The sequence below is a fragment of the Theropithecus gelada genome, chromosome 7b (assembly GCF_003255815.1).
Source record: "Theropithecus gelada isolate Dixy chromosome 7b, Tgel_1.0, whole genome shotgun sequence".
NCBI classification, from domain to species: domain Eukaryota; kingdom Metazoa; phylum Chordata; class Mammalia; order Primates; family Cercopithecidae; genus Theropithecus; species Theropithecus gelada.
The window spans coordinates 68,866,428-68,889,839 of NC_037675.1; the positions used below are offsets into that span (position 1 = coordinate 68,866,428).

General features: G+C 47.8%; 1 protein-coding gene across 1 annotated transcript in view; it reads right to left on the reverse strand.

The window, feature by feature from the left end:
* TMEM229B (transmembrane protein 229B) overlaps nucleotides 1-23,412 on the reverse strand; it is a 46,949-nt gene that overhangs the window by 15,431 nt on the left and 8,106 nt on the right. Inside the window, exon 2 of the mRNA XM_025391554.1 lies at nucleotides 1,761-1,933. The gene's annotated coding sequence lies outside the window, so the exon portion shown is untranslated. The remainder of the gene's footprint in view (nucleotides 1-1,760; nucleotides 1,934-23,412) is intronic.

Here is a 23,412-nt window from a genome sequence, read left to right on the forward strand (position 1 = left end):
AGAGGCATCCATGGCCATCTCTCTACCTCCAACCCCCCTTCTACAGTCTAGGCTTGCTCACACCACCCTGGCTACAAATCAACTCAAGAACACACTTCCTGAAAAACACTCCAGTCAAACTGACTTTGCAAGCCCAGGCTGAGTGGAAAACAGATTCTGGCCCTGAATTATAAACTCTCAACTATGAGAGTCAAGATCTACCTAAAGTGGAGAAAGACCTGATTACTCCTTTTCTACTCCCTGCAAATTCCTGCATGGAATCTGAAGCTCTGGGCTCCCATGGACCAGCCTAGGAACTCCTAAAAAAGCTTGTCTCTTCAAGATTGCAAAAGCCCAGCTCTGCCTGCCATGCCTTCTGGGGAACTTCCTTCCTGCAGGTCTCTGATCCCACCAGGCTACAGGCCCTGCATAGACATAACAGCCTTCAGGCCAGACAGGCCTCTGGGGGTTGGGAAAGCAGCCAATTGTCATTTTTTAAGGCATCATAATTAAGGAAAAGCCAGGGGCTGAGGCTGGAAAGAAAGGCCTGTAAGGACAGGCAGGGCTGTGCAGTTAGGAGCCTCTTGCCGTACCTCGAGCTTGTCTTGCTGGGGAGGAGATGCCGCTGCTGACATGTGGCAAAAACAAGAGGACCTGCTCCTCCAGATCCCCTGGTGGTCATTCTTATGGCAACTAAGGCTCACAAATCTCCCCACCTCCCAGGGCCCTGGATGCCCTACTCCAGGCCTCCTAGACCAGCACCACATGCATTGCTCATGGCTTCTGGGCAGAGTCCAGTCCCAGGTGATGCACGGTCCTCACTGCACAGATCTGAAGCCTGACGGCCAAAGTAGATGCTGTTTCCCAGGTGTGGGTGCTCACTTCACTCACGCCAGCAAATCTGAATGATATGGTTTGGCTGTGTCCCCACCCCAAATCTCATCTTGAATTCCCACATGTTGTGGGAGGAACTGGGTGGGAGGTAATTGAATCATGGGGCCAGGTCTTTCTCATGCTGTTCTCATGATAGTGAATAAGTCTCATGAGATCTGATGGGTTTTCGTTTTGTAGTCTTGCTCTGTTGCCAGGCTGGGGTGCAATGGCATGATCTCGGCTCACTGCAACGTCCGCCTCCCAGGTTCAAGCCATTCTCCTGCCTTAGCCTCCCCAGTAGCTGGGACCACAGGTGCATGCCACCACGCCCAGCTAATTTTTGTATTTTTAGTAGAGATGGGTTTTCACCATGTTGGCCAGGATGGTCTCAATCTCTTGACCTTGTGATCTGCCCACCTTGTCCTCTCAAAGTGCTGGGATTACAGGCATGAGCCACCGTGCCCGGCCAATCTGATGGTTTTATAAGAGGGAGTTTCCCTGCACAAGCTCTCTCTCTTTGCCTGCCACCATCCATGTAAGATGTGACTTGCTTCCCCTTGCCTTCCACCATGATTGTCAGGCTTCCCCAGACACTTGGAATTAATCCTCTTTTTCTCTATAAATTTTCCAGCCTTAGGTATGTTTTTATCAGCAGCATGGAAACAAACTAACACACTGGGTCTGGCCTGGCTTTTAGAGGCCATGTGGCCATAAGACGGCTCCAGCATGTGATGGCCCAATATTGCTCGACATTCCCCTCCCATTGCAGAACTGCAGCCCTGCGACAGGACCTTGGATGGGGAACAGACTCAGAACTAGAACCTCCAGACTTGTGCCCATGCTGATGAGGTGCTGAGCAGGCAGGATCACTGGGCTGGTGATCCCCTGGGTGCTTGTAACATACTCACTTATCACACCCTTGAGTGTGCAGCTCACAACAGACATCAGGATCTTTGTCCAGGAGTGTCCCAGGATAACCTTTGTTGGCTGGGCCTCAGTGCCATTCTCAGCAACGTAGGCAAGCATCAGCCTTAGGACTCAGGTGATCCTTGGCTGGGGGGCTGGCAGCTTCCATGTGTCCCTGGAAATAAAAGAGGAGGCCTTTATCAGCTCAGACTGCCCCCAGCAGATCCAAGGCAAACACTGCAAGGACCTGGGCTCTGGGGTCAGCACCGGACACTCATCCCCACCTTGGCCACCAAGGCCCCCTCCTGCCCCCTCCTCTCTGCATCCAGTTTGCTCAGGTCTGATTAATCCAGCCACAAGAGTCTGGGATGGTCCTGGACAATCCACATGTCGGGGGTTAGGACTTAGGGCTTCTTGCCTGAATGTGTGCACACTTGTGAATCTGAGAGGAGCTATAATTTTAGAATCCAGTTACATCCTCATTCAGCTTCAAATTACATCCTCACCTTCACCCTGTAGTGGGTACATCTGTTCTCAAGGGCGGTCAGAACCTCATGGAAGGCAGACAATGTAGGACATCTGTTTCAGCATTTTGAAAGCAGAGAACAACCGCACATGCAGAAAAACAAAATGTGTGCTAAATCTTTCTATGTACAATTCTACCTCTCCAATATTTATTCATCTCATTTTATTATTTTGGTTGAGGCCCTTCCTATGAACATCAGTAGCCGGCTACAAGCTAATACAAATCTTACTTTATAATGCCCTTTGCCATGTACTTAAAAAAAAATCAAATAGAGACAGGTCTTGCTATGTTGACCAGGCTGGTCTCAAACTCTTGGCCAACCCTCCCACCTCAGTCTCCCAAAGTGCTAGGATTATAGGCATGAGCCACTGTGCCTGGCCAGCCATGTACACATTTTTAATACTATCCCTAAGACTTGACTATTTAATGGAGATTCCAACATTTTTTGTTTTAATATGAAAGTGCTAAAACTTCCCTGAAAACCCCCTGGATATAGCACCATCTGCATATGCCCAAGGACAGCACTCAGGCCCAGCATGGCCCTCTGGGACAGCCCAGCCACTCAGAAGTTGAGAACAGTACGTGGCTGGGGTGGGAGCTGGCACTCCCCCGTGGATGACCAGGCAGGATGGACCAGAGGCGCTGGCCTGTGCTGATGCCCATGTCCACCTTCCTCCCTCCCCTCTGACCCCCAGGCTCTCTGAGTAGATGCCACTTGGACCCTTGCTCAAGCTGACAACCTGTGAGGCAGCCAGGCAGCCGAGGAGAAGTGAAAGGGCAGGAATGGGGGACCTGAAACTCACTGTATGGTGTGGTTTCGGGGGGTGCCTCCCCTGGGTCTCCCCTCGGGGCCTCTGCACTGAGAGCATCACAGTGGGCTGCTGTACTCAGCCTTGCCTCCCCTCCCCCAGCTCCTTCACAAACGGGACCCTCCAACCCTCCCCGACCTGTCCATCTTTCCCGCTTCTCCCAGCCTGCCGGATGGCGGACAGGGGTCACCTTGGCACGTACCTATCACCTTGAGGAAAAGGCTTTAACGGGGCATGTCCGAACCCTCTGGGACTCCCTCTCCACCAGCACCACAAGGACCATGTGCCTGGAGAGTTCAATCCCACCTGTGGCGACTTCCCCTACCCTAGGCCCTCAGCCACATCCACGGCACAAGTCAGAACTAAAACAGAAACAGAAACCAAAGACCACATCCTGCCGGCACAGCCTGCGAGTTACTGCAGCCAGCTCTGGAAGCCCACTGCCTGCTGGGGTGCAGCTCTGGCACATGAAGCCCCAGCACTCAGAACAGACTCCTTTTCGGGCAGCATCCCACCAGACACCTCCCGCTTCCTGATTGGCAGGCTTTTTCCCCAGGAAAAACTTAGTTGCAGGGAGGAAGAGATGATGGTGCTGCAGGGGTCACACCTCTTCCTCCAAGTGCATAAGCTGTCCCTAGGCCTCACTGACACTCCCTATCCCCCAAGAGTAGGTCCCAGGAGACAGAGGACATGAAGCTCCTTTGAGGACTGCAGGACCTGAACCAGAGGTTCTTGGAGCATATGAATGAATGATGAGCCTTTATAGGAACTAACATATGGATGGAACTTAGATCCTCTCTCATGATTTTCTCAGGCTCCTGTGGGGCAGGGAGGGCAGAAATGGTCACCTCTATTTTAGAAATGAAAACACAGAGGGTTCAGGACAGTAAGAGATTTGGCCATATCCAAACATTTGATTCAAATCCCAGTCCTCAGCCTCTAGAATCACCCTGTCCCCATACGACATGCCTTGAAACTGCTTCCCACCCAAATCTCATCCTTAAGGCACATGTCTGCACGCAAGGGTCTTCAAGTCCGTGTAATCTACTTAGTCCGTTCCAAATAAGCTGCTTATCTTGCAAACTTACAGCTGAGTTTGTCCATGCAGCTTCTCGTAAATATGCCTGAGACGCTGCTGGGAGCATGAAGAAGCAGAGACCACCGGCCTGTTTCAAGCCCTATCATCTCTCCTGCCCTCCTCTGCAGCCACCATTCTGACTCCTTCTTCCATACCCTGCTCCCTCCTCACTCCTTTGCCATGCCATCCCACAGCCTCCAGGTCATTCCATCACTGATGTTCCCAGGGGGATCTGACCATCCTTCAACTGAAACATGTCGTCCCATCTTAAAATTATTTCTTTGTATCTATTTCCCCTACCACACTATGAATTCCTTGAGATCATAAAATTTCTGCTGGATGGATGGACAGGCAAGGTGAAGAAGGGCCCAGCTACACCTAAATTCTTGGGCAACTGAAACATCTAGTGTTACTAATCAAACATAGCAATGTCTTGTGTTTTTCTCTAATTTCTGGGTCACCATCACAGATGGGTTGTCTCCCACAAAGCGCCATACATGTCGGTTTACTACAGGCAAGGCTGTCTCTGCAGGTGAAGGAAGCAAGGAGGGTGCTCACTCTCCTTTCTCCCATCTCCAGGAGTCATTGCACCACCAGAGAATGAAGAGAGGCAGAGTGGGCAGTCTGGGTTTGCGCAACACAGAAGACATGTCCAACATCACGCAAGGAAGACTGGGGCAGGAACAGACTGTCCCAGGCGTCAGGGGAGATACTGCAGGCTCCTACATGGGCAAGGGGCCAAGCGCAGGTTCAGGTCAGAGAATAACAACTCCTGTTCTGTTATTTCTACAATGTGCTGGCACTCTCAAAACCCACATCAGTTTTCATGCACGTAGGATTCACTTCCCAAAGAGGCTACTGGCAGGAAATTCCCTTTGCATCATTTTCTCTCCTTTCCGATAACTATTTAAGGTAAGCTGGGCTTGCAGGATTGAGTCTCTGCTTCTCTGACCGGAACCTAAAAACCAGATCTCTCTCCCCGGCCCCTCATCATCTCCTTGGCCTGGAACCTAACACTGGAGACAGAAAGTATGCAGGCAAACACTACCTCTGTTTTCTTACCCCCACTCTCCTTTTCCTTAACCCTCCCCAAATCTCCCTATAAAGCAAAAAAAGTGTTTTTCCTTCTGCTCTCACAGTGTTCTGTTCTCAAAGCAGAACACTTCTATGACCAGATATGGGGTGGGCGTGGAGGGGGTCCCCCACCCCAAACAATTCTCCAGCGGACACCAGCTGGGTCTCCTACAGTTCATTTAAACTCTGATGCTGTCTATCCCGAGATAGCAGTGGACTCCACATTTTGAGGGCTCAGTCCCACAAGATTGCCCCCACTTCAGAGGCCAGTCACACACAGTAAATCATCACCTACACTTCTGACCAATTGGCTACAAACCAGGTTGACCCCCTCCGTGGGTTCTATTAATTTGCTAGGATGGCTCACAGAAGCCGGGGAAACACTTACCTTTACTGATTTATTATAAAGGGTGCAGATGAACAGCCAGATGCAGAGATGGATAGGGTGACGTATTGGCGGCCACCCACCAGCACCGCCACATGTTCAGCCACCCAGAAACCTATCAAATCTTGTTCAGGAGTTTTTATGTAGCTTGATCTCCACCCTCCCACACCTTTCTTGGAGGTTGGATGGTGGGGTCAAATGTTCTAATCCTCAATCCTCTAAGCATTTGGTCTTTCTGGTGACTGGCTCCATCCTGAGGCTGTATAGCCCCTCCACCACCCCACCACTTCCCCAGTAACTTCATTAGCACAAACTCGGGTGTTATCAAAGGTGCTTATTATGAATAACAAAAGGCATTCCTTTCACTCAGGAAATGTCAAGGGTTTTAGGATCTCTATGACCAGGACCTGGGACAAAGACCGAATACATTTCTTACTACACCACACTCTGACCCAGGTGCCCACAAAGTAGAGAAGATGCCTAAAGGCCCACTGGGGAACCCTCTGGTTACTCAAAGCCCCCAGTTCTTCCCACGTGACTCAGAACAGCCACTTTTACTTATCCTAGAGTAAGAAAAGCCCTGAGCACAAATGGATCTGGTAAGTTCCTACACCGAGGAGGGGCCAAGCTCAACTACAAAAGCAATCAGTATTCCAGATCCCCTGAGGGGAAAGCCTGTGTCTGTCCAGCTCCCCTGGGAAGCAAGGAGAGGCCCAGGCCGTGGGGGCCTGCCTGGCATGGGGAAGGTGTGTGGAGATGGGAGCCAGGCCCCAACCCCACCGGGCCCTGTCCTTCCCCTCTGTGCCCCTTGCTCTGAGCTTGGAAGCTGCATTGTCTGCCTGACATCTCTTCTGTCTCACTTGGAGACCACCTGTCTTGTCCCTCTCCTCTCCCCCTTCCTTCTCCCTATGTAGCCCACTCTATCTCACATGCCCCTCTCAAAATCCCCCTCTGAGCAAACCCTGACCACCCAACTCCACCACCTTGGAGGGTGGTCTCTGGTCCCATGTCCCTTTCCTCCCATTCCCACCTCCGGCACTCAGTAGCTGCTGCTCGCTGCCTGAAAGGCTGGACAGCTGCTGGGCTCTCTAATTAGCTGCCTGGCCGCCGTCCCAGAGCGAGGCATGTGTTACTGTAAAGAGCTGCCTCACCTTGCCTTCATCAATAATCCCCTATGCAGATCCCATCAGGCAGTGGCTGAGAGGCCCTAGAATACTCTGCACGTAAGACCAGGAAGCCCTCTCCTGTCAGCCAGAAAAAAGAGGCAGTGGCCTCACAGACTCACTGGCAAAGTGACCAGGATTTTATCTGGGTTCTCCCCATTACTGCCCATGTCCTGAGGGTGTTCTGGAGGTTACTCCACCACACTGCACCTTCAGAAGCGACGAGGACCCTGCCCCTTTGTTGCCTCACCAGGGATGCAGAAAGAAGCCCAGCAGGGCTTTCAGAAGACAAGCCTGGACTGCTCCTATGGTGTGACACTAGGACTCTGCTTTTCACAGCCTGTACAACCAAGCCACCCAGAGATTTCTAAACAACCAAGGAACTTAGTACAAGAAGTCCTGTGGTAACTGGTTTGTTTATTCAAGGTGTTGTATTCCAGTAGTCAACAAATATTTATTGAGACCCAGTGAAGGCCAGGTACTGTACCATGTGTGAACAAGACAATGGTCCTGCCCCCTTGGAGCTCACAGGCAGGTGGGAGATCAACAATAACTAAGCAGTCCCAAACATACTATAATTTCTAATATTATGCCATGAAGATGGGGAAGGCCAGGTAGGGGAAAGAAAGAAACCAGATGCTGGAGGGTGAGTCTTAAATGTTAAGGAGGTAGCATTTGGGCATAGGTTAGAAAGATGAGAAGAAGCCATGCAAAGAACTTTGGGAAAAGCATTCCAGGCAGAGAGGACAGTTAGTGAAAATACCCTGAAGTAGGAGAAAGTTAGACAAAGTTTGAGAAATAGCAAGGCCAGAGTAGCTGGTGTTAGGCAGTTTCTCTTCAAAGGTTTCAGTACCTGGTTCTTTGTTCTATTCTGAAAGTAATCTTACCCATCCATCTATCAGCCCTCCCCATCTTTGTTGCACCCAAACACACCCAAGCATGTCCCATCACCTATGTACTCGTCTTTCCCTTCAAGTGCCCACCCTTGCCTCCTTTGATGATGTCAACAGTAGCCTATCGGAATTAGTTTAGATTGTGCGGTCCAACCCCAGCCAACACGGGGAGGACACAGGAACAGGGTCTGCGTTAGGGATAAAAACCCCTGCTCTCCTTTGTTCGGTGTGCTCCTATGATTGTAACTGACAAAGGCAGCACCCTTCTGCAGAAGTAAATTGCCTTGCTGAGAAAACTTTTTTTGCCTGAGTGCTGGTTTCACTTTGCTACACTGAGCTTTATTTCGAACACTGGGGGGTCAGTGTGCTTTGGATGCTGTCAATACCCTGCCTGTTGGGGTGAGCATCAGGCCCCAGCCTGGCCAATCACAGCACCACATTCCCCTGGTTCTGTGATTGGTTCAGGGATGGATACATGCTCCAGTCAGAGCCAATCCTGAGATTCTTGTTGGAATGGCCACAAAGACCACAAAAGAGGACTCTTCTTTTTTTTTTTTTTTTTTTTTGGACTTGGAGCTATAAGGATGTCAGTCTGAAATTGATAAGGCAAGGCCAGGGACAGTGGCTCACACGTGTAATAAACTTATTTATTTATTAAAAATAAATCAGTTTTTTTTTTTTTTTTAATTGAAGGATGAGAATTGTTCTGGGGAATCTGTGACAGTTGCTGTCTGCTCTCCATCTGAACCAATTGGGACCGTTCCTTTCCTTAAGTAACAGCCCACAGGAAAGGCCAGCATGCAGTCAGCTGGACACTGACCCCAGCCACACCAGGCACCTCCACCATAAGCCTTAAGCCCAACAACCCCTGCCCTTCGCTCAGCCCCTTGCTGGACAGCTCCATATACTGAGAAAGCATCCAGTCTTGCTAATGCTCAAAATATGGCTTCAAACAGCACTTAGGCAAGAGTAATTAAAGGGAATGTTATCTCAGTCAGTCTCTCATTAGCCACGTAATTAGACTGCTGAAAATAATTAACATTCCTTTTGACAAAGGATAAGAGGACCCATTACATTCATTAGGACAGCCTCAAACCAGCCTGAGAAAGGCAAGAAGAGAATTTAGAAATGAGACCCAAAGAGGTTATGCAGCTTTCTCAAGGTCACAGTGCTAGTAAGGGCAGGGCTAGGATTTGAAGCCAGGCAGTGTGCCTGTGGGTTCTGTGCTCTATCAGAGAAGCAGCTATGGGGGCTACAAGGTTTCAGCCAGCAAATCTAGGCACAGGAAGGGCCCTGAATTGGTGGTTATTGAATTTGGAGCAGCCAGGCCAGTCGGCCGTGCCCCTGCCCACCATGCTTATACTCTGGACACTAGGGTTGAGAAGTAGGGGATGCTTAGACCAGTTCTTGCCAGTGCCCAGCAGGTACATCCCACCCTCCTGTCCACAGCCAGTGGTGGTGCACAGAATCAGCGTTCACAGAGAGGTGACCTGAAGACCTCAAGATCCAACAGAGGAACACAGAACAAAGGCTCATCCAACATTTGACAAGAACCAGGGCTACAGAAGAAGCACCAAATTTAAAAACAGAAGTGGCCAGATGCAGTGACTCATGCCTGTAATCCCAGCGCTTTGAGAGACTGAGGCAGGAAGATTGCTTGAAACCAAGTGTTTGAGACCAGTCTGGGCAACATAGTGAGACTTTGTCTCTACACAAAAATTTTAAAATTAAATAAAGCAAATGGGGCAAAATGTGAATCACAGGTGAATCTGGGTAAAGAATATATGAGTGTTTTGTACTGTTCTGGCAACTTTTCTGTACGTTTGAAATTATTTCTAAATAAAAAGTTTGGAGGCAAAAACATCAGGGACCCTCTTGTTAGGACAGGGGGTGGGGCCCAGAAACAGACATGGAGGCAAATCCAGGGAGAACCACACTGGTCATCAGAGGTCTGCACTGGGCACAAAAATTCCAGCTCTGGGGTTTCTGCCTGCCAAATCCCTCCTGGAAACATTTCCTCTTCCAATTTGGCCCTCCTTTTTCTTGCTTCTCCACTGAGTTACTCCCTCCACCTCCCAGGATCAGCAATCTTGCAGAAGGCATCCATCCTAATGCCAGAAGACAGGGTTAAACTTTGGAGTCTATTCGCATATGTAGTTAGTATCTCCTGGAGATGTTTTCACACCCGTTTTGTCCACAGCCCATAATAATGAGTCAGGTTACATTTGTTAAACCACAGCCTTCTAGATTTTTTTTTTTTTTTTTTTTTTTTTTTTTAGATGGAGTTTCACTCTTGTTGCCCAGGCTGGAGTGCAACGGCACAATCTCGGCTCAGCGTAACCTCCGCCTCCCAGGTTCAAGCGATTCTTCTGCCTCAGCCTCCTGAGTAGCTGGGATTACAGGTGCCTGCCACCATGCCCAGCTAATTTTTGTATGTTTAGTAGAGATGGGGTTTCACTGTGTGTTGGCCAGGCTGGTCTTGAATTCCTGACCTCAGGTGATCCACTCACCCTGGCCTCCCAAAGTACTGGGATTACAGGCGTGAGCCAACATGCCCGGCCAGCCTTCTGGATTTTATATTTTATTTCCCCCAAAGTTCTGTGCTATTCCGAGTCACACTGCCTGACTTAGGCCTTCAGGCCATGTTCCTCCCTTCTGAGCTCTCACGCAGGCTTTCTAGGGTAGATGCCCCATTTCAACACCTCAGCACCATCACAACCACCTAATTCCAAAGCAAAGCCCTCAGACACAGGCACAGCCTCCTCCTCAGGTTCACTGTCACAGCTGTGTGGCCATGTTAGATAATGCACAGCCAGACAGCTGAAAGAGTCTTTACCCACTGTAGTCCCAGCTATTCAGGACTCTGAGGTGGGAGGATTGCTTGAGGCCAGGAGGGCAAGGCTGCAGTGAGCCGAGAGGGTGCCACTGCACTCCAGCCTGGGTGACAGAGTGTGACCCTGTCTCTCAATATTATTTTTAAAAAGTTTGTATCTATTTATTTTGAGACCAGGTTATGAGACTGGCTAATTTTTTTATTTTTGGTAGAAACAGGGTTTTGTCATGTTGCCCAGGCTGATCTCAAATTCCTGGGCTCAAGTGATCCATCCACCTAGGCCTCCCAAAGTGCTGGGATTACAGGTGTGAGCCACTGCTCCCGGCCTTTTTTTTTTTTTTTTTTTTTTTTTTTTTCGAGACAGGGTCTGGCTCTGTCACCCAGGCTGCAGTGCAGTGGCACGATCTCTGCTCACTGCAGCCTCTGCTACCCAGGTTCAAGTGATCCTCTCACCTCAGCCTCCCAAGTAGCTGGGACCACAGGCGCACTCCATTACACCCGGCTAATTTTTCGTATTTTTGGTAGAGACGAAATTTTGCCATGTTGCCCAGGCTGGTCTCAAACTCCTGAGCTCAAGCAGTTTGCTCACCTCAGCCTCCCAAAGTGTTGGGATTACAGGTGTGAGCCACGTGGCCGGCAGATATCCTGTCTCAAAACAAAGAGAGACCCACTTAGGACTAAAGGGACTCAGACAAACCATGCTATTGTACACATTCACTAGCTTATTAATTTGGGAATCTTTACATGCATATTTTATGTCCAGACCACTGAATGCAATGTAGGCTGGGGCATGAATGCTGACGCACAACAGCAGGGCTGGTTGTTTTTTAAAACACTGGCAATATAAGAGCTTGGAAATTCTACAGTAACATCCAACATCAGAAAACTAATAATAACTTACATTCTTACAGTGCTTTTTACTTAAGCGAGACATTTCAAATTCATCTCAGCATTCATGCATTCACTCACACATTCATTAAACATTTACTCAGTATCTATTTTGTGCCACCAGGTACATTCAAAGACCACAAAGTCAAAGACCCCAGCCCAGGGCCAAAAGAAGCTGACATTCTATATGGTCCTGGATTACCCATCTGCACACTACACACATGCTTAGGGCACCGGCCACCATGGGGCACCAAGAAAATTATTTTAAAGAAGAAAAAATGAGAGAGAATACAAATGAAGTCATTTGGCTTCAGTACACATATAAATTATCTGTGTTTTATATTATAATTTAGAACTATATTAATTTATTTTTAATTGCTTATGGGACCCTAATATCATCAGTGTTGAGGGCCTCTAACTCAGTCCAAACAGTAAATCAGGGATTACAATCCTAAATGCTAACAATCTTAAATGCTAACAAGGGTCAAGCAGCTACCACAAATTAGTGAAGGCTATTAAGAAACACAACACACCAGTCCGGCCAACATGGCAAAACCCCATCTCTATTGGACACTGGGGTTGAGAGCCAGGCATGGTAGTGTGCACCTGCAACCCCAGCTACCCGGGAGGCTGAGGCAGGACAATCGCTTGAACCAGGGAGGCAGAGGTTGCAGCAAGCTGAGATCGTGCCATTGCACTCCAGCCTGGGCAACAGAGTGAGACCCTGTCCAAAAAAAAAGAAAGAAAAGAAAAGAAACATGACAAAAATTAGCGAAGCCTATTAAGAAGCCAAGACTGACAGGACTCGGTGAGTGATTTATTGGGAGAGAGATTGAGAGGGAGGAGTCGAGGATGACACCCAGACTTTTTTTTTTCTTTTTTTTGAGACAGGGTCTCATACACTGTCATCCAGACTGTGAGTGCAGTGGCAGAATCTCAGCTCACTGCAAACTCTATCTCCCGGGTTCAAGCGATTACCCTGCCTCAGCGTCCTGAGTAGCTAAGATTATGGGCACGCACCACCACACTCATAATCTTAGCCCCCACCAGGGGGCTAATTTTTTGTATTTTTAGTAGAAAAAGGGTTTCACCATATTGACCAGGCTGGTCTCGAACTCATGACCTCAAGTGATCCGCCCGCCTCGGCCTCCCAAACTGCTGGGATTACAGGTGTAAGCAACTGTGCCCGGCCTAACATTCAGACTTCTGACTTGCACAATGGCACCCAAGAGAAGAGCTACAGGAAGAGGTACGAATCTGGGGACCCACAATGGGCTGCCTTTTAGGTGCTCTAAGTCTGAGGTGCTCCAGGACATGTGGGAACAGTCAGTTTGGGACCCCACCTGGATGAAGCACTGCAGAGGAGGAGCACACTGTGGAGAAGGTACATGGGGTGACATCTGGGGCTGGTGGAGGACGAGGTGCTTTGAAGGGGCCAGAGAGGCAGGAGGACACCCAGGGAAGCGGAGGCAGGAGAGTGCTGGAGGCTGTGATCAACTGCAGTTGTAAGCTGGCCAGGGACAGAGAAAGCTAAGCAGCACACTGAAGAGCATGTGAGATGGAAGAGTGTAGGCTGGGCGCGGTGGCTCTCGCTTGTAATCTCAGCCCTTTGGCAGGCTGAGGTGAGAGGATGGCTTGAGCTCAGGAGTTTGAGACCAGCCTGGGTAACATAGCAAGACCCCATCTCTACAAAAAATTTAAAAGGTAGCCAGGCATGGTGGTGCAGGCCTGTGGTCCAAGCAATTTGGGAGGCTGAGATGGGAGGATCCTTGAGCCCAGGAGGTTGTGGCTGCAGTGAGCTATGATCATGCCACTGCACTCCATCATGGGCAACAGAGTGAGACCCTGTCTAGAATTTTTTTTTTTTTTTTAAGAAAAAAGAAAAATGCTTCCTTTAGGCCAGGCATGGTGGCACACACCTGTAATCCCAGCACTTTGGGAGGCTGAGGTGGATCACTTGAGTTCAGGAGTTCAAAATCAGCCTGAGTAATATAGTGAGACCCCATCGCTACAGAAAGAAAAGATGGAGGAGAACTGTGAGGGGAGCTAACTAAGATAGTGTGTGCAATGACTCTTGAGAAATTAGTTTGTGAAGAAAAGGAGAGAGAAAAGCTGCTGGAAGGGAAGCAGAGGTGAGACAGGTGTCCTCCCTCTGCCTCCCTCCTTTCTTCCTATTCTCTTCCCTTCCCCCTTTCTTTCTCTCTCTCTCTCTTTCTTTCTTTCTTTCCTTTCTTTCTTTCTTTCTCTCTCTCTCTCTCTTTCCTTTTTCTTTCCTTCTTTCTTTTTGTTTTTTGTTGTTGTTGTTGTCTTTTTTTTTTTTTTTGAGCCAGAGTTTCATTCTTGTTGCCCAGGCTGGAGTGCAATGGCACAGTCTCGGCTCACTGCAACCTCTGCCTCCCAGGTTCAAGTGATTCTCCTGCTTCAGCCTCCCAAGTAGCTAGGATTACAGGTGCCTGCCACCACGCCTGGCTAATTTTTGTATTTTTGGTAGAGATGGAGTTTCACCATGTTGGCCAGGCTGGTCTCAAACTCCTGACTTCAGGTGATCCACCAGCCTTGGCCTCCCAAAGTGCTGGGATTACAGGCGTGAGCCACCGTGCCTTTCTTTCTTTCTCTCTATCTCTCTCTTTCAAGATAAGAGAGACCTAAGGATGTTTAAATAGTAAGGAGAAATTACAGCAAGGGAGAGCTCATGGATAGGGTATACGCTGTGGGCACACACGAATGCCCTGGATTGTCTGGGGTCGCGGGAGGGCAGCACAGTGGGCATCCGTCCCGAGGTTAGGCCAGAAGCGTGTGTCATGGTCATCCCTTTTACAGAGAGGAGACCCAGGCACATGGAGTTAAGTGTAACCTACCTAAGGTCATACAAATACTGAGACACGGTAGCCCAGGCCGAGAACGCAGGTATCCCAGTCCTGGGCCCTCCTTCCAGTGCCGGGATGAGAAAGAGCTGAAGGGCAGCTCTGTCAGCACCATGGTAGGTGGGGAATGCCACAGGTACTTACAAGTGGACACCTGGAATGCAATTCCCACACGGCCAACGAAAGAACTCTCCCACATGACTTTGGAACGTTCTACTGGACGTCACAGAGGTAAAACGTCCATTTATAATTATCTATATCAAGATTCGAACTCCCTTTCTAAAATAAACACAGCGGGGTTTTGCACTATTTTAACACATGCTGAGTTGAACACCATTAGCATGCAAAATGGAGGAGATACTGTACTCTGTGTTCTTTGGAGCTTTACCAGGAATGGTTCAGCATTTTGGAAAGTCACGTCAACCCCAGCAGCACCTCTCCTGGTATTTGAGTCACTCACACAATACACCTGTATCTTGTGGGTGTTTGTGGATGTTACATTCTCGGTGAGTCTATGCAAAGGTTCAAGCATCTGACTGCATCCTTCTGCCTTCTGTATGGTTGTGCCCAAGCAAGCACATGTTAGAATACATAATGATGTATCGCTGGGGCTCAGAAACCAATACCTCAAAGTCTCTCTGACCTTCTCCCCACCACCCATCTACTCTCCCAAAGGAGGATGAAGTTCTCTGAAGTTCCTTTATCTGCCTAAGATGCAGATCCACCAAAGAGAACAATTGTTTTTTCTTCTCCTCTGTAAGACCAAGAATGTAACCACATCTGAAAACCACACCTGAACAGACCCTTTACAAGTTAATGTCTGTTCCCGATCCATTCGTTCCTCCCTCATAATCTTTTATTACCCATCAACAGAATTCCTCATTGCCCCCCTCCCATACCTGGTTTGCCAAGACGTTCTGTAAGCTTCTGAGCCACGATGGAGGGTGGGCAATCACTCTGTGGTTCTCCCCATGCACGCATTAGTAGAGTTTATATGCTTTTTCTCCAATTAATCTGAGTTTTGTGAGTTGATTTTTGCAAACCTTCAGAAGGCAAAGGGGAGACTTTGCTTTGACCCCTACAGTATTATAACTAACTTTCCCTTATTTCTTTCTCCTTTAGAGTATGGTTGAGGCATTATACTGACTCTTAAAAACTTATATTTACAAATATTTACTAAATAAAATACAGGGCTACCATTTCAGATAATGTGCCCTAAAAGCAAGGGAAACTGCAATGCCAAGAAAGATGAAGGAGTGAGCAGAATTAAGGTAGCTTCAAGTGATCAATCTCCCAGAATAAAGGCAACGTGTTTTGTTGCTGTTGGTTTTTCTTTTTTAAGACGGAGTCTCCCTCTGTCGCCCAGGCTGGAGTGCAGTGGCACGATCTCGGCTCACTGCAGCTTCCATCTCCTGGGTTCAAGCGATTGTCCTGTCTCAGTCTCTCGAGTAGCTGGGATTACAGGTGCACACCACCATCTTGATTAATTTTTTTTGTATTTTTAGTAGAGACGGGGTTTCACCCTGTTGGTCAGGCTGGTCTTGAACTCCTGACCTCAGGTGATCCACCCACCTTGGCCTCCCAAAGTGCTGGGATTACAGGCAGGAGCCACTGAGCCCAGCCAAGGCAATGGTTTTATTTATTGATTTATTAGTTATTTAATTTTAGAAACAAGGTCTTGCTCTGTTGCCCAGGCTGAAGTTCAGCAATGTGATCACAGGTCACCATAAACTCAAACTCCTGGGTTCAAGCAATCTTCCTGCCTTAGCCTCCCAAGTAGCTAGGACTACAGGCACATGGCACAACACCCAGGTAATTTCTTAATTTTTTTGTAGATATGGGGTCCTGCTATGTTGCTCAGGCTGGTCTCAAACTCCTGGCCTCAAGTGATCCTCCTGCCTCGGCCTCCCAAAGCACTGGGATTATAGGCAGTGGCCACTGTGCCCCACTAAAGGTCTTTTATTGATATCAGCTGGGTACACGGACAATGTAATCAACCTATGGAGCTTAAAAAAACTATTCAGTTGGCACCTTTGGGAAATTTCATTTCCCTGACTAATTCAAATTACATTATATCTCAGCATTTTCCAGCATAATGACAATAGGTAGAAGACCACAAGTTATCTGAAGAGGCTAGGGAAATCATAAATGTTTCAATGTCTGGAGGCAAAGATTGTTTAGATGAAGTCAAATAAATAGGTGCCAGGCTTGGTCTGTGGAATATCTTCCTTAATGGACAAGAAGATGAGTAAACAGTATGTAAGAGGATGCTTTAGTATATTTATGGAAAATGCTATATCGTGAGGAAGCATGGACAGGAATAGGGGTAGAGAAGTGATGATCCCAGAAGACCTCCAATAGGTTAAAAAGGCAGTGTCAGAAATACTTATGGCTCAGACTCTGAGAAGGGCTGGTTATTTAATAGTGTGGGAAAGGCAGCCTCAATTCCCACAAGTATGACCATCACTGCTAAACAGCAACAAAGGATAAAAAAATATATATATGCCCTTCAATTGAGGGGATAGCTGATTCATGGGTCCTCCACCATCTGAGGACACCTGAGGGCTGGGGATTAAGGAGGGGCGTGGTCTCCTGGCCAGTGGAAGGTCCAGAAACAGGACTTTTTACGCCTGGCTCTTCCATTGACACTTATAACTCTCAGTCATAGCTCCTGTACAGTTTCTGCATCAAAAAAGTAAATAAGGGTACAGTGTCTCTGCCTCTAGTCCCAGCTACTCACGTGGGAGGATCCCTTGAGCTATGATCACACCACTGCACTCCAGCCTGGGCAATAGAGTGAGACCCTGTCTCTTAAAAAAGAACAAATAAATAAAAAACAAGAGGCCGTGTGCGGTGGCTCACACCTGTAATCCCAGCACTTTGGGAGACCATGGTGGGTGAATCACGAGGTCAGGAGTTCAAGACCAGCCTGGCCAACAAGGTGAAACCCTGTCTCTACTAAAAATACAAAAATTAACTGGGCGTGGTGGTGTGTGCCTGTAATCCTAGCTACTCGGGAGGCTGAGGCAGGAGAATCGCTTGAACCCGAGAGGCAGAGGTTGCAGGTGAGCTGAGATCTCACCACTGCACTCCAATCAGGGCAACAAGAGCGACACTCTGTCTCAAACAAAATAAAACAAAATCGAAAACACAATAGAACACCTTAGATTCCATTATTGTGCATTTCTGTGTTGCTTTTATGATTTTCCATGTGCATTTGGATATTTTTTAAAGTTTTAAAACATCCAGTCAAAGCAGCTATAGGAATTAATCAGCAAATTGACTCAAATGAGTAGCTGCATCACCTTCCAGATGAAAGTAGAGGAACAATGTTCATTTGAGATCCAAAGAAACATCCAGGTATAGGAAATGCCTCCAGGTATACTTGGGGGTTAAAAATAATAATAATAATAACAAAGAAAATGCCTCTAGGAACCAGCTTCTTTGCATGAGCTAACTTGGCCTAGGGGCAACAGGTCCCAACTAGCTTGAACTGAAGTGCAAACCTCCAGCAGGTACCCCCTGCCCTGAGGACACACCAGTTCATCCCAGAGTCATGGCAGTGGGGTTAGGAGAAATGGAAGGATTGACCCACAGGCTAGAACTAGGGTGAGACAAGACAGGCACTCAGCTCAGGCACAAAATTTAAGGGAGTGCCAAAATATTTAGTAATCAAGATAAATGATATTTTATTATTTTCGTTTATTTATTTTTGAGACAGGGTCTTGCTCTGTTGGCCAGGCTGGAGTGCAGTGGCATGATCATAGGTCACTGCAGCCTTGACCTCCTGGGCTCAAGTGATCCTCCCACCTCAGCCTCCCAAGGTGCTGGGATTACAAGCATGAACTACTGCACCCAGCCAAGATAAATAATATTTTTAAAAATCAAGTTGGTAAGCCATGACCACAGGCTATAGTTATATTGGAGCCAGGGCTGAGATTAGGGACGGGCCAATGAGGCAGGGTCCCAGGTGAGGTTCTGTAATGTTTGAAGAGCCCAAAGACCTGTCCCACTCCAGTGCCAATGGCATCTCTGTTGAGGAAGGTCATATAGCACCAAAGTCCCCTATCTAAAACCCCTGGAATTCAGAATTTTAAAGATTTTTTAAAAGGTAATGTAGAGCACATATCATAAATTACATAATCCTCACAGCAGGGTCTGGGGCAGCACCCACTAATCAAGCACATTCATGTTTCTATGGTGACATCTATGAATATTCATACTGTGTGGTGTGAGCCTCTGTTAGACCAAGTCAGATTTTGCTGTCACTTGAGTGAAAGAAAAGCTTTTGGTTTTATAGTGCTTCAGATTTCAAAATTGCAGAGAAAGGACTGTGGGCCTTAACAGCATGACGTTAGGTCTCCCAAAGAAAAAAGGCAACAGACTGGGCGCTGTGGCTCATGCCTGTAATCCCAGCACTTTGGGAGGCCGAGGTGGGCAGATCACCTGAGGTCGGGAGTTTGAGACCAGTCTGACCAACATGGAGAATCCCCATCTCTACTAAAAATACAAAAATTAGCTGGGTGTGTTAGCATGCGCCTGTAGTCCCAGCTACTCGGGAGGCTGAGGCAGGAGAATCACTTGAACCTGGGAGGTGGAGGTTGCAGTGAGCTGAGATCGTGCCATTGCACTCCAGCCTAGACAACAGAGCGAGACTCCGTCTCAAAAAAAAAAAAAAAAAGAAAGAAAGAAAGAAAAAAATGCAACAGATAGGACCCAAACTTTTGTTATAAACGTGTGCTGAAAAGAGAACTGCAAAGTCCTTGCTGGTGATCACCCAGAAGGTGATTTCTTCTTCTTCTTCTTTTTTTTTTTTTTCTGAGACTGAGTTTTGCTCTTGTTGTCCAGGCTGGAGTGCAATGGCATGATCTCAGCTCACTGCAACCCCGCCTCCCAGGTTCAAGCAATTCTCCTGCCTCAGCCTCCCAAATAGCTGGGATTACAGCCATGCGCCACCAGGCCTGGCTAATTTTGTACTTTTAGTAGAGACGGTGTTTCTCCATGTTGGTCAGGCTGGTCTCAAACTCCCGACCTCAGGTGATCCGCCCACCATGGCCTCCCAAAGTGCTGGGATTACAGGCATGAGCCACCGTGCCCGGCCCCAGAAGGTGATTTCTAAAGGTCAGTCAAGGCCAAAGCAGAGTGATCACAGGGCTTATTTCCCAGCAGCCAACCAACTAACGTTATTAAATACCTTCTGTGTGTAAAACCTTGTACAGGGTCCTGAAATGTATTAAGATACACAAAACAGAGTTCTAGCCTTCGGGAGCTTAAAAATTAGTGGAGACAATATGGCAAGCAAAACCACCATAGAATATTAAAAAACTGAAGGAATATCATCTGGACCCACCCTTTAAAGATGAAACTAACGTTCAGAGAAGTTGAGAGCCTTGCATAAGTTAGCAGACAAGCAGATAACCGCATGCTAACAAGCAGATAGTGGCGCTGCACGAAGAGATCAGGATCTGTGTTTGCCAACTCTTGTTCACTGCCTTTTGCATAAACGCACATAATAATTGTGACCTGGTGACAAATGATAAGAGTAGTTAAAAGATCCTAACAGAAGTGGTTTTGTTTAAACGCACTTTTGCAGCAGAGATGGTCTCTGGTTTCTAAAAGGACTACAATTTGGGTACGCAGCAAGGCAGGTGAGTGACCTTCAGGCATTGGAACAACTGAAGCAGGGGTGGGTGTGTGTATGCCAGATTAGTTGTTCAAGTGGATTAGGCTCTGGGAAAGGGCATAGAAGGAGTTCCTGGGGGCGCTGGGGAGATACGTTTGGAAAAGAATGTAAAGGCTATGGAGAGCTTGAATGCCAGGGCGAAGGATGTCAATTATCTCCTAAGGTAGCATTTCCCATCCCTGCATGCCACCTTCATGACTCGGCATGGCTGCCCACTGCCCTACGGGAAATGACAGAGGGTAGTACTCTGGAGTACTCTGGAGTCAGATTAGTAATCTGGAGTCAGATTCTTTCACACTCTGGGGTCAGATTCTTTCCATTCGAATCCCAGCTTTGACACCAATTATGTGACTTGGACATGCTGCTTCACCTCTCTGCCTCACTTTATTCATTCATTCATTCATTCATTCATTCATTGAGACAGAGTCTAGCTCTGTCGCCCAGGTTGGAGTGCAGTGGTACGATCTCGGCTCACTGCAACTCCGCCTCCCGGGTTCAAGCAATTCTCCTGCCTCAGCTTCCCGAGTAGCTGGGATTATAGATACCCTCCACCACGCCTAGCTAATTTTTGTATTTTTAGTAGAAACAGGGTTTCACCATGTTGGCCAGGCTGGTCTCGAACTCCTGACCTCGTGATCCGCCAGCCTCAGCTTCCCAAAGTGCTAGGATTACAGGCGTGAGCTACTGCGCCCGGCCTATTTTTTAATTTTTATTTATTTATTTATTTTTTTGAGACAGGATCTCGCTCTGTCACCCAGGCTGGAGTGCAGTGGTGCAATCTCGGCTCACTGCAGCCTCTGCCTCCTGGCTTCAAGCGATTCTCCTGCCTCAGCCTCCTGAGTAGCTGGGATTACAGGCGCCCACCACCATACCCAGACAATTTTTGTACTTTTAGTCGAGATGGGGTTTCACTATGTTGGCCAGGTTGGTCTCAGACTTCCGACCTCAAGTGACCCGCTTGCCTCAGCCTCCCAAAGTGCTGGGGTTGCAGGCATGAACCACCATGCCCAGGCTCAGTTTATTTCTTTGTAAAAGAGAGAAAATATAAGTACCTTCCTCATGAGGATTAAGTGAGAAAGCATGTTTACTGTACTACAAAGAGCAACCTGGCATTATAAGTTATCAATAAATGTCAGTTGTTGTCATTAACCGTTTTATTTAAGTCACTTTTTTTTTCAGTTAAATATATACTGTAGCCTTATTCTAAGCAATAATATCCACGAAATCACAGGCTTATTGTGACAATGATGGTTTTGATGATACACATATAACAAGATGTTAAATCAAAAAGTCTTAACTAAGGCAGCAAGACGCAACAGGTATAATGCACATAAGTGTGACACCAGAGAAGGACGCACATTTTCAAAAGAGGTGCACAAGGGCCCCTCTCTCAAGCTGAGGGTATAGAGGGTCAGAATGGGCAGAGACTGGGGAAGAATCTTTGTGGAGGAACTCTGGGGTTGCTGTTAGTGTGCTGTGATATCTCACCCTATCCCCATAGAGAACTGGCCCTCCTGTCGAGTTGGTGAGAGGGGGATTCACCAGGACCACTCAGGAAACTTGATGTCTGTCCCCTGCAACTGGGAGGACATGGTGGACTTGCACCTGACCACCTACTGAGACATCCAAAGGATGGGACACAAGTTGGCCATCTGCTGTTGGAGGAGCCAAGGGAGACTGCTGAGCTGGGGTCAGCCTGCCTTCCCAGGTTCACTGCGCCCAGCGATGTGTCATTGTTTCCTTGGACCAATGTGGGCCACATGCCCTAATGTGGGCTGACTTGAGGTCAGAGCAGGTCTTCTCTGAGATGGCCCCTTGGGCAGACTGAAGGACCTTAGCTAAAAGAGGCTAGAGAGGTGAACCACTGGATTTCAGGGGCTGAGGAAGGAGCAATGATCTAGAATAGAGGATAATTTGCTCTTTTTTTTTTTTTTTGAGACAGAGTCTTGCTCTGTCGCCCAGGCTGGTATGCAGTGGTGCAATCTCAGCTCACTGCAACCTCCGCCTCCAGGGTTCAAGCAATTCTTCTGCATCAGCCTCCCTGGAATTACAGGCACCTGCCACCACGCCCATCTAATTTTTGTATTTTTAGTAGCGACAGGGTTTCCACCATGTTGGCCAGGCTGGTCTCAAACTCTGACTTCGGGTGATCTGCCCGTCTCAGCCTCCCAAAGTGCTGGGATTACAGGTGTGAGTCACCTCTCCTGGCTGATAATTTGCTCTTTTCAAGACAATAGAAGTGAGACATCCCAGCAATTGGGAGGGTAGGGAGGGTTCTCTGAGAATCTGATAAAAATATGGACCAGGAAGCTGGAAGCCAGCAGACAATGTACCCAATGAGCACTTTCCTGCCCCTCCCAGTCCAGTGACAAAGGAGTAGATGTATTTTTATTTTATTGTATTTTTTAGTTTTTTCCATGGGACTCTGCTTCATAGAGTGGGTATATTACGTACTTAGTTGAGACTATGCTTGTAAGACTTAAAGTGATCACAGAATCTTCTCCTATGAATAACCAGAAAAGTTACAGGGCCTAAGTTTTCACCCTAGACCAGGGAAAGAACTAATCCCACTGGATAAACATAAAGAGACAGTGGGAGGCAAAATTAAGTTGCTTGATGAGTACATTCCAATGAGTCATGTTTCTTTATACTCATTAGAAACATAGCTATTAAAATGAAATGTTTGTCCCTGTACCAAATGAAATCATCTCTCATCCCCCCGGTAGCATGGTACCACCATTAGAAATAATGGAGATAGGGGAATAAGAGGTGAGGAGAACATAAGATAGGCAGGGATGGAAAATATTGGTTTGGTGGGTTCAATGGGAACTCATTTGCTCCCCAACCTTGAATATGATGAAATGAAAATAGAAGATGCACCAAGGAATGAAATAATCCAAGCGTCCTTAGAAAATGGCTTTGTTTGGACCGGGTGTGGTGGCTCATGCCTGTAATCCCAGCACTTTGGAAGGCCAAGGCAGGCGGATCATGAGGTCAAGAGATCGAGACCATCCTGGCCAACACGGTGAAATCCCATCTCCACTAAAAATACAAAACTTAGCTGGGGGTGGTGGCGTGCACCTGTAGTCCCAGCTACTCGGGAGGCTGAGGCAGGAGAATCTACTCGGGAGGCTGAGGCAGGAGGTTGCAGTGAGTCGAGATTGCACCACTGCACTCCAGCTTGGCAACAGAGCCAGACTCCATTTAAAAAAAAAAGAAAGAAAGAAAGAAAAAGACTTGTTCAAAGGGAACTGAAGACAGCCTAGCTCTAGCCCAATTCCATGAACAAAGAAGACGTGTCCCCTGCGTTCCTCGGCTGAGTATATGGCTTAGCCTTGCCCTTTCACGTAGTTAGGGCAACAGAGGGGTATATTCTCACTAACACTGAATTGCCCAGAAAGCATCAGCTACATTAGCCAGGTGCTAATATAGGTGGTGCACCTATAGTCCTAGCTACT